Here is a 10,828-nt window from a genome sequence, read left to right on the forward strand (position 1 = left end):
GTCCATGACTGTCCATTATTTGTTGTGTGTATTTGCAGACAACACATAATGAAAGCAATGAAATTAAAAATGCAAAGCAAAGCCAGCACATAGTAAATGTGCACAAGGGCTTCAGGCAAAACAGCAGTGCTCTATGACTCAGTGTAGCATTCGCAGCAGGCTGGTGGGGCATTATAAGCTTAGCATCTTTACTAACCCATCGGGCCTTAGATCCTAGTCATGCATGATAAGACATCTGGAAATAAATACAGCAGGATAAAACCTTGATCGGTGTGCTGTCAGACAGTATACTGATCCGGAGGCAGCTCTTGGGTCAGGGTAAAAATTCCGTCTTTGTTTGTCATCCTCCAGGTAACAGCTATCAAAATAGAAGATGATGAAAACGAAGCACCCATTTATATGAAAAAACAAACAAACAAAAAAAAAATCAACAGAGAATAGGTGACCCTGCCAACGGCAATCATATAACCCTACTTCTGATAAGAGTGAAAAGAGTTAGAACATCCACAATATGACTAAAGATGAAGATTGGTACAATGCAGGTTACACACAAATACAGTTCCCAGTTAACAGGAAGGTTATGAATAAACAAATTTCAACTACAAAGATGAATAGTATGCTAAAGGGATATGCACTTGGTAAGCTGGCCAAAAATTGAAGGGCAATCAATAGCGGTGGGCTAACAGTCGGTAAGAAGTAAGTCACTATCCTGTGGTGATCAGGGGTTTGTTTGCAGCAACGAGTGATTTAATCTTAAACTGAATAGGCCTGTATTTTCATTTTCTATACCACTAAGTGTCATGGTGGGGCAGGAGCCTGTCTGAGCTGTCATTGGGTGAGAGGCAGGGTTCAACCTGTAATGGTCACTCACATAGCCACATATCATGTGGGATGAAACCCATCCAGACACAGGAAGTCGGAATCAGAGAAATTTCTTATTGTGAGGTGGAAGCGCAAACCGATGCACCACCATTCTACTGATGGCTATATGAATGGAACTTGATCTGGAGATGATGCATGTATCTACTGCACTCACATAATAAGAAGACATCAGTCTTCAAGCTGTTCAGTATAGTAGTCAAACTCTGGCCCGCGGGCCAAATTTGGCCCACACTGTAATTATATTTGGCCCGCAAAGCCATACCAAATGACTATTAGAGCTGGCCCGCCAGTATAGTCTCCCGTGCATGTATCGCTAATTCTACAAATCCCAGAATTTTCAGCAGGTGTTTTGGCACAAAAGTCACAACAGGACCCATAAACACCCTCTCCTCTGTTGACAGTAGACATAGCGATCTTATGCTAATACTGGCACCCTGCTACTTAAGCAGAAAACAGGATTTTACATGTGTGCGATATTAAGTTACATATTGTATAGTATTAAGCTATGCTTGTTCCATTTTTAGTTTTTAAGCAAAAGTTGTTTGTGTCCACATGAAAAGGTTCATTGTTCAGTTTTGGGTTCAAGGTTCAGTTTTGAATTTTGGCCCACTGTGTATTTTTGAGTTTGACACCCCTGCTGTATAGGAATGATTCTTTCCAGAGCTACAGAGCCAGACTAATTTTTCATCGGATGAACCAAATCATCTTTTAGAAATGACCATTTACTGTCTGACTCAACCTCTTTAAATCAAAAAAATATACTTTCAGAATTACAAATAGGTAAAATTAAGCTTAAACATTTTTACATATATATTTTATTAGAATATTTTAGCTCTCAGTTAAGCCTCAAAAATACTCTGCTGCCTTCTTTCTGGCATATAAGTATATTATTCATCTTGTGAGAGTACCAAGAAGTGTATCCTTTTTGCAATAAGGCCCAGAGTATTACGTTGGATTTAGGGAGCAGATGGCTTCTGACTTCCATCTCAAGTCATGTGTTTGATACTTGTCGAAGACCTACAATTTAAGCCTTCCTCTTGTCAAACATATGTTCATCTTTTGACAAGAGTAATACCTGCTGTCATACATTCATTGATTTGGCAGATGCTTTTATCCAAAGGGACTCACAAGTCAGGAACAACATTCAAGCATTGGTAATACGAAACCCTGACATTCAGAACTTGTCAAAGAAAGGAAACCACTCAAGTTGAGATTCTTTTGCACACAGGAATGAACGTTTCTGATGAACTATTTGGAGGAATTATCTGTAAAACATTTCAAATTGGTATGTAAAACAATCCGCGATTCAATCCAGGGTGTACGATGACAGCTGGGATAGGCTCCAGCATCCCCCCCGACCATGAGTGCAAGATAAGCGGAAGACGATGGATGGATGTAAAACAATGTTAAATTAGATGGCTACAGACACAGAGGAGTCTGATATCTACACCAATATTGTAGTGGTGCAATGACAAGCGTCATCACAAATCAAAGAGATTTCTGGATGTAGTGAAAGAGAACATGAAGGTAGTTAGTGTGAGAGAAGAGAATGTAGAGAATAAGGTAAGATGGAGGCGGGTGATTTGCTGTGGTGACCCCTGAAGGTAGGTAGCCTGAAAAGAAAAGATATAGAGAAAGAATGTCAAGCCTAGCAGGCTATTATCTGGGATTGAGTAATTTAAATTTGTAAAGATATTTGACTTAATAATTCAATAAAAGAAAGTGATGTTTATTGCAAAAGGGACCCTAGGAATGAGCCTTGAGTTAGAGAGAAGACTGGATATTTATGTGTGCAGTAAAACTGTTCCAGTTAGTGAATCACCGCGCCAGAATTGATGCTTTTCCACCGCTTTGTCTGCCTGGCGTGCTCTCACCTTGTGCTCACTCACCTGATTGTCCTCACCTGGGCCTGATCGAGGCCATTGTAGAGACACCAGCTTCACAATCATTCGGTTGCCAGGTAATCATGTTTGCAATGCAGGATTATCCTTTGTTTCTTCTGTCTGGTCTTCTGGTTCTGACCTTGCCTGTTCCTGTTCACCTGCTTCATCTGCAAACATTTTAAGTTTTGTTGTTTTGACACCTGGTAACAAACCATTTCCCTGTCTTGACAATGCTTTTCACTCGCTCCCTTCTCCATGTGTAACTGACTCAGTTAGACACTGCCGAAACATTCTGTGATCTGTTATACTGCAATTGGGTCCTGAAAAGAAGCATTACAATATAGCTGTAGAATTTGGTGTGTGAGATTTACAAAACACAGTCTGACCCAATGTCTGGCGAAGAATCATTTATTGACTCATTGTGGATAAGTACCACGAGAGATGAGCAAAATGCAGATATTATACAGTATAATATTACGTAATTTGTTTCTGAAATCTCAGCATTGATTTGAGACGTGATATGACACAATATGGCAAAAGTATTCGCTCATCCATTCAAATAATTGGAATCAGTTGTTCCGATCACTTCTATGGCCACAGGTGTATCAAATCAACTCAGCTGTACAATAAGAACACGGAGGTGTTTGGGAACGGCAGCAACTCTGCCACAAAGTGGTCGGACACTTAAACTGATGGAGCAGGGTCAGTGGATGCTTGGGCACAGCTTGCAAAGAGATCGCCAACTTTCTGCAGTCAAACGCTACAGTGAGCAGAGAACTTTATAGATTGGGTTTCCATGGCTGAGCAGCTGCATCCAAGTCACACATCGCCAAGTGCAATGGAAAGCGTCTGATGCAGCGGTGTTAAGCACGCCGCCACTAGACAGGAGCAGTGGAGACGTGTTCTCTGGAGTGACGAATCGTGCTTCTTCATCTGGCAATCTGATGGATGGGTCTGGGTTTGGTGGTTGCCAGGAGAACGGTTCTTGTCTGACTGCATTGTGCCAAGTGTGAAGTTTGGTGGAGGGGATATTATGGTGGGGGATTGTTTTTCGGGAACTGGGCTAGGCCCCATTGGGGAGAGGAACTCTGAAGGCTTCAGCGTACCAAGACATTTTGGACAATTCCATGCTCCCAACTTTGTGGGAACAAAGTTTGGAGTTGGCCCCTTCCTTTTCCAGCAAGACTGTGCAAAAATCAAGGTTCATAAAGACATGGATAACAGAGGCTGGTGTGGATGAACTTGACTGGCCTGACCTCGACCCGACAGAACACCTTTGGGATGAATTGGAGTGGCGACTGAGAGCCAGGCCTTCTTGACCAACATTTGTGTGTGACCTTACACATGTGCTTCTGGAAGAATGGTCAAAAATTCCCATAAACACACTCCCGAACCTTGTGGACAGCCTTCCAGAAGAGTTGATGCTGTTATACAGAAGCTGGAAAGGGTGGACTGGCATCATATTGAACTCTACGGATTGGGAATGGGATGTCACTTAAGTTCATATGCGGTAGGCAGGTGAGCAAATACTTTTGGCCATACCGTGTACATGTAATTAAACTTCAGCAGGCCTCATGTATAGTCTACTTAAATTGAATATTTAATGAGTTAGTCTAAGCATTGTATACTCCCACAGTAAGTGATGTTGTGTAACCCACAGTCATGTAGCATTAATTTATTTAGCAACCGCTACCTCCCCTAGTGCTCCTGAAATTTATCTTTGTTGATTAATGGCTCATGTCCAACTCCTGGCACCAGAAGTCTCCTGTATCGCTTAACCGGAAACGTTAAATGCCATGACCTTGAGTTCTTTGATGTGGGATGAGCAAAAATAGAGGACAATTAAGATATGCTATAAGGGTGACGTTACTAGTGATATCAGGTAAGGATTAAATAACGAGAACAATTCAAATAAAGTAATGCAAAACGAATAAAAATGCACATAACCAAGTGCAGAGGTTCATTTTGCCAAGGTCAAAGAAATTATAACCACTTCTTTTGATTTGCAGCTCTTAAAGCCTCACTGCTCTGACTTGAGAGGCAGAATAATTTCTCCAAACTCTTTGAAAGGCACTCTTGCAATAGAATGTGATAATGGAAACATGTGAGGAGATGATTTCAGCTTTAGCAGAGCAGGGTGAGTGCTTTATGAACAATCTGGCCTATGTGAAAGCAGGTGAAAAACATGAAATGAAAACATTTACCAATGAAGCCTTGATCCCTTCTGCAATTGCAGATTCAAATGAGGAAGATATTACTTTAGTGGTATTTGTTTCCAGCAGACAAGTAGGGCACCTTTTAAGACATAACTTTTGATATCCTGACTTAAAGAGTTGAAAGACAGTAGGAATGCATTATTGATCTGCCAGATGCAGCTAGAAAGGAAATAAGGTTGATTTAAATACAGGTCAGTTTGGTGACAGTTGGCATGAAATAGTTATGCATCCTTAACCAGGAAACACTTAAATCCAAACTCTCCTGGTATTGGCTTTGAGCGGCCCCTCCTTGTTCAGAATAAGAACAACTTTATGTATCCCGAAGGAAATTGTTGTGCCAGAGTTTCAAGTAAAACATAACAATAATAAATAATAGTAGGAGATTGTATAAACAGTAAAAAAAAAGGGTGGAGGGAGAATGGAGGGAGACATTTGTCTGCTGATGTTGATAGGATTGATGAGGACTAGTAATAGAAAGCTATCGGTTTAGTAGCGGTGCAGAGTAACACATCACGAGTCATTCTAGAATGATATTTTTCCAAGCAGCTCTGAGATTTATAATCAACTTTCTGATGATATTGGTCTGCCATATGTCAGGCTCCTTAGCCCAAATGGATTTTGTGTCATGAACTCTTGACCTGAGCTTAGGGTTTAGCAAAAGGGAAACTTGACAACATTAACATTGATGGCATGCCATCATCATGCCAGCCAGGAATGAACGGCTGCTCCTGGAGACATACATGATGTAACAAGCACGCAATACGGTCAGATCAATGCCAAGGCATGACCATTAACCAGTCTGACTCAGTGTTGTATATGACTGAGGTCAGATCCCCTGTGGCTTTATTAGTCTGAGCTGAAAACCTTCAAATACTCTTAAGTCAAATGAATATATCAGGAACCAGAAGTCTGCAGAGCTTCGAGTGTTTAAGTGAACATTTATATTGCCATGGATGAGTGGTACACTTCTATGTTGGGGAATGGAAAAGATCTCAACATAATCATTCATTTACCATAATGTCCTCAGATGACACTGTCAGAAAGCATAATTGTTATGAATACATCAATAGAAGTGATTTTCATTCAATGAAACATACAATCTGTCAGAATGGGAAATTTTGTGAACATACATCTGATGTTACAGTTTTGAACTTGTCTGACCCAAGTGTCATGGAGTAATTGAATGGGATACCAGCTTAGCAAAGCCTGGAATGAAATTATATCTGTTTAAATAATGAGTTGCCATTCCTCAGAGGGAGACACATGTATGTGAGACTTTCAATTCTAAGCAGCAGAGGGTTGAAAACTTTTGGAACTTGACAGGGGTGGGAGCAGTGAGAAAAGAGATTTATTGATGCAAATGGAACAGCTGCATTCTTATGAAAACACCATCCATCCACAAACACATTAAAATGTGCAGAGACATGATGATTAGTGGGCCTTTCCACAAAGGTTCATGTCAGCCTTGTCCCGTAATGAGAAAGAGGGTCTCTGTTCTAGATCTTTTTGTATGGGAAGGAAAGGATTTACCATGACAGAAAGAAAATAAAACAGGGGGATTGTGATTTAAAATTGCGCCAGACTATCACAGCCGTGGTGAGTAGGCTAAGTCAAAAATTTCAGTTTTAGTCCTTTCATTGCACTTCAGTGGTTATTGCAGATTCTACCACTCCCTATTTGCCAATCAATTCTTAAGGTACATTAACAATTTCTTTCTACTCCACCTATTGCAAATCTATCATAAAGAAGCCCACATTTTACCTTAACGCATTTAATAACTTTATTGAAGATAGAGTTTGTGGCTCATTCCAGTAATAGTACAAACACTTCCCTGAACTTAACTAAAAATAGTCAATTTTATCAACGCTGGTACATGCAACATTAATCCAAGCGATTTCAGGCGTCGAGGAGATTCTGGTTGCCATCCGATGTCTCAGGAGGGAGAAGGAGTGCTGTGTCAACACTGTGTACAGCAGGAGCGGGGCACTCGAGAAATTGTAGATCAATGGCAGGAATACATCTGAGACCTCAACCCTGTTGAAATGCCTTCCATTGAGTAAGCAGAGCCAGGGGACTCTGGAGTGGACACACCTATTTCTAGGCTGAAGTTGCTGAAGCAGTCAAAAAGCTCTTCAGTTGCAGGGCCCCTGGGGTGGATGACGTCCACCCTGGGTTCCTCAAGGCTCTGGATGATGTTGGGCTGTCTTGGCTGACAGGCCTGTGCCGCATTGTGTGGGTGTCGGGGACAGTGCTGCTGGACTTGCAGGTCGGGGTGGTGATCCTCGTTTTTAAATAGGGTGATCAAACTACATGTAGATTACATGCCTCAGCCTCCCTGTCAGGGTATATTCAGCGGTGCTGGAGAGGAGGGTCCGCCGAGTCACTGAACCTCAGATCCAAGAGGAGCAGTGACAGGGTGTCTGTCTTGGCTGTGGAACAGTAAACCAGCTCTCTGCCCTCATCAGGGTCCTCGAGGGGGCATGGGAGTTTGCCCAACTGGTCTACATGTGTTTTGTGGATCTGGAGAAGGCATTTGACCAAGTCCTGTGGGCAATCCTGTGGGGGGTGCTCTGGCAGTATGGGGTACTGAACCCCGTTTATATATGCTGTTCAGTCCCTGTATAATCGGTGTCAGAGCTTGGTCTGCATTGCTGGCTGTAAGTTGGACCCCGGTGAGAGTTGGACTCCGCCAGGGCTGCCCTTTATCACTGATTCTGTTCATAGCTTTTACGGACAGAATCTCTAGGCAGAGCCAGGGCGTCGAGGAGATCCGGTTTGGTGGCCGCAGGATCGAGACACTCCTTTTTGCAAATGATGTGGTTCCGTTCATGAGGCCATGATCCCCAGCTCTCAATGGAACAGGTTGCAGCCGAGTGTGAAGCAGCCGGGATGAGGGTCAGCACCTCCAAATCCAGAACCATTGCGCTCAACCAGAAACAGATGGAATGCCCACTACAGGTCGGGGAAAAGGTCCTGCCCCAAGCAGAGGAGTTTAAATATCTCGGGGTCTTGTCCACAAGTGAGGGAAGGATGGAGCAGGAGATTGACAGGCGGATCGATGTGGCGTCTGTAGCGATGCAGACTTTGTACTGGTCTGTCGTCTCAATTTACCGGTTGATCTATGTTCCCACCGTCACCTATGGTCATGAGCTGTGGGTAGTGACCGAAAGAACGAGTTTGCGGATACCCAAGTTTCCTCCACCAGGTGGGGGGACTCTCCCTTAGAGATAGGGTGAGAAGTTTGGTCATCCGGGAGGAGCTCGGAGTAGAGTCGCTGCTCCTCCGCATAGAGAGGAGTCAGATGAGGTGGCTCGGGCATCTGTCAGGGTGCCTCCTGGATGCCTCCCGGGAGAGGTATTCCGGGCATGTTCATCTGGGAGGAGAGCGCGGGGAAGATCCAGGACACGTTGGAGAGGCTATGTCTCCAGATTGGCCTGGGAATGCCTCGGGGTTCCCCCAGAGGAGCTGGTTCATGTGGTGGGGGAGAGGGAGGTCTGGGCCTCACTGCCCGGGATCCAACTCCTGATAAGAGAGGGACGATAGATGGATGGATTTTCACATCTAGATTTTCATCAATATTACCCTAAATAAATAAATATTAAGGCGTCTTTATCAACTATTAACTCTTGACCCATTTGTTAGGACCTATATCCTACCTGGATTGCATCAGTTTAAAATGCTGAGACATGGAAAGCCCTTGTCGTGTATTCCTGGCTCTGACTTCAATGTTGTAAATTTCAGTCTGCAAGTCTCTTTTTGAAGTTATTCTAGACAACATATCAACCCCAGTAAAGATATTTGTTTCCTTCCCACCTTTCTTATTTCATTTTCAGTCTCATTTTGATTCTGAGGCATCAAATAACTAGAGGACATTCTTTAGGAGGACATATTTCACCGCTCCAGAGACTCTCGTAATAATCCTTTGTCAGCCATTTTTTCCACACAGAGAGAAACAGGAACCCAGAAACACACAAGCTCACACCCTGACCAGTAACCCAAGTGGTGCAATGAAGGTTCTATAGGTAATTATGAAAATGAATCCAACCTCTTTCCACTGTCTATTGTCACCTGATAATGAGTTTTTCCTGAAGGTTAGTGCTGTAAATGCTCATTAGAAAAAATTGCAAATGCTCTCCTGTGATCCACAATTCCCTAAGATCCACTGGCTATCATGTCTGTTTGTTTGCTATTTGTTTTGCTGTAGTGTCCAAAACTCTGTGTCTCTTACTGTTAATCAGTGTTATTTGCATTGTATATGTACTTCTGTATATTCAACATGTATAGTTCTGGTTCTGCACAATAGAGGTTGAAATCATTAGAATTTTCCCTCTTTGATATTATCTTGAGGACAAAGCAAAACTATGGTACATGATATATGGCATATTTAAATTGCATTTCACAGAAAGGATGAAAGAAACATATGCTGTATATTTTCACTGGGCTTTATTTATTTATGGCGTTGAATGAGCAGCCATCGGCAAAAGCAAATGGAGCATCAAGACATTAAAAAAAGACAAGGCATTTTACACATTTATCATTTTCTGGACAAAAAAAGTTTTATTTTCAAGTACGGTAAAGAGTAGGATTAGAGAAATATAATAAAGTATAAATACATAAATGCAATTGTTTTCAATGACAAAAAACATTTAAGATGATATATTTGGCAATTTATATTGGTAGAATTTTAGGTTTGTGAGAAAACTGTATCAAAACTGTTCAACAATGTTTGGTTGTAGAAAAGACACCATGGGCACCAGATTGTCGATCCTGGGTTGAATTGTAATACCCCTCACCCACACACTCACAAGACATTTCAGATTCAAATTACAGATTTAAGAAGGCTGTTACTTTCAAGAAAATGAATAATTTCAAATGCACAATGCTGCTAGAATATGGACAAGACATTTATACAAACACAACAATACATATTCAGGAGCTATATTTAGAGGAATACAATTCAGGTCAGGCATCAGAAGTGTAACCATTTTTCCTGAACCATTTCAGGATATACATGCACAAAAAAAAAAAAACAATTTTCATCCTTGTTTTTTTTAGAATGCTATAATTTTGCCCTGTTTCTCTCTCTGTGTGCAGCTTGTTAAAAATGCATGCACTACTATGTGACCCCCTAACCAAGGCCTGCCTCATTAGCCCAGTGCAGATGGATGTTCCCTTTCTCCGTGTTTTCCTGTCGACCGACACAGTAGCCTATAGGCATTCTAATATAAATGAATCAGGCAGAGTAAATTTTGCACAGACACTTGGCAGCCCACTGATAACACACTTTCTCGCCAATGCCAGCCTTACTTTTCAGCATCGTACTCGTGTGACAAACTCATCATCCAGGGACCGATACAGATGAAAATATTTTTGCAAAGAATTACAGGTCAATCTCTTATGGCCTAATATTTTGTATCCTGTTATAAGCAGAAGACAGTTTTAAAGGCATCAAATAAAACAATGCTAAATATGATTTGCTGAAAATAATGATAATGATAACAACGGGTGCCAAGCCGCAAGAATGGACAGGCCTACCATTTTTGGTATCCTACCAGAGGACTTACATTCTGTTTGTAATTTTCAAATCTATCTAATATTTAAGTATAAATCTGACATCCACCTCAGGAACATTCCCAACAAACTCCTCCTTCAAGATACCTCCTACTCCATTTTTCTTCCTGTCAGTACCATGATAGTACAACTAATAGCCTGCTCCTAATCTTCTAGCCTTACTACCTTTCCACCTGGTCTCCTGGACACACTATATCCATATTCCGTCTCTGCATCATGTCAACCAACTCTCTACCTTTTCCTGTCGTCGTTCCATTATTCAAAGGCCCTACTCTC

Source organism: Fistularia commersonii, chromosome 14 (genome assembly GCF_037954325.1).
Source record: "Fistularia commersonii isolate RoL2024-O1a breed Wild chromosome 14, RoL_Fcom_v1.0, whole genome shotgun sequence".
In the NCBI taxonomy this organism is placed as follows: Eukaryota; Metazoa; Chordata; class Actinopteri; order Syngnathiformes; family Fistulariidae; genus Fistularia; species Fistularia commersonii.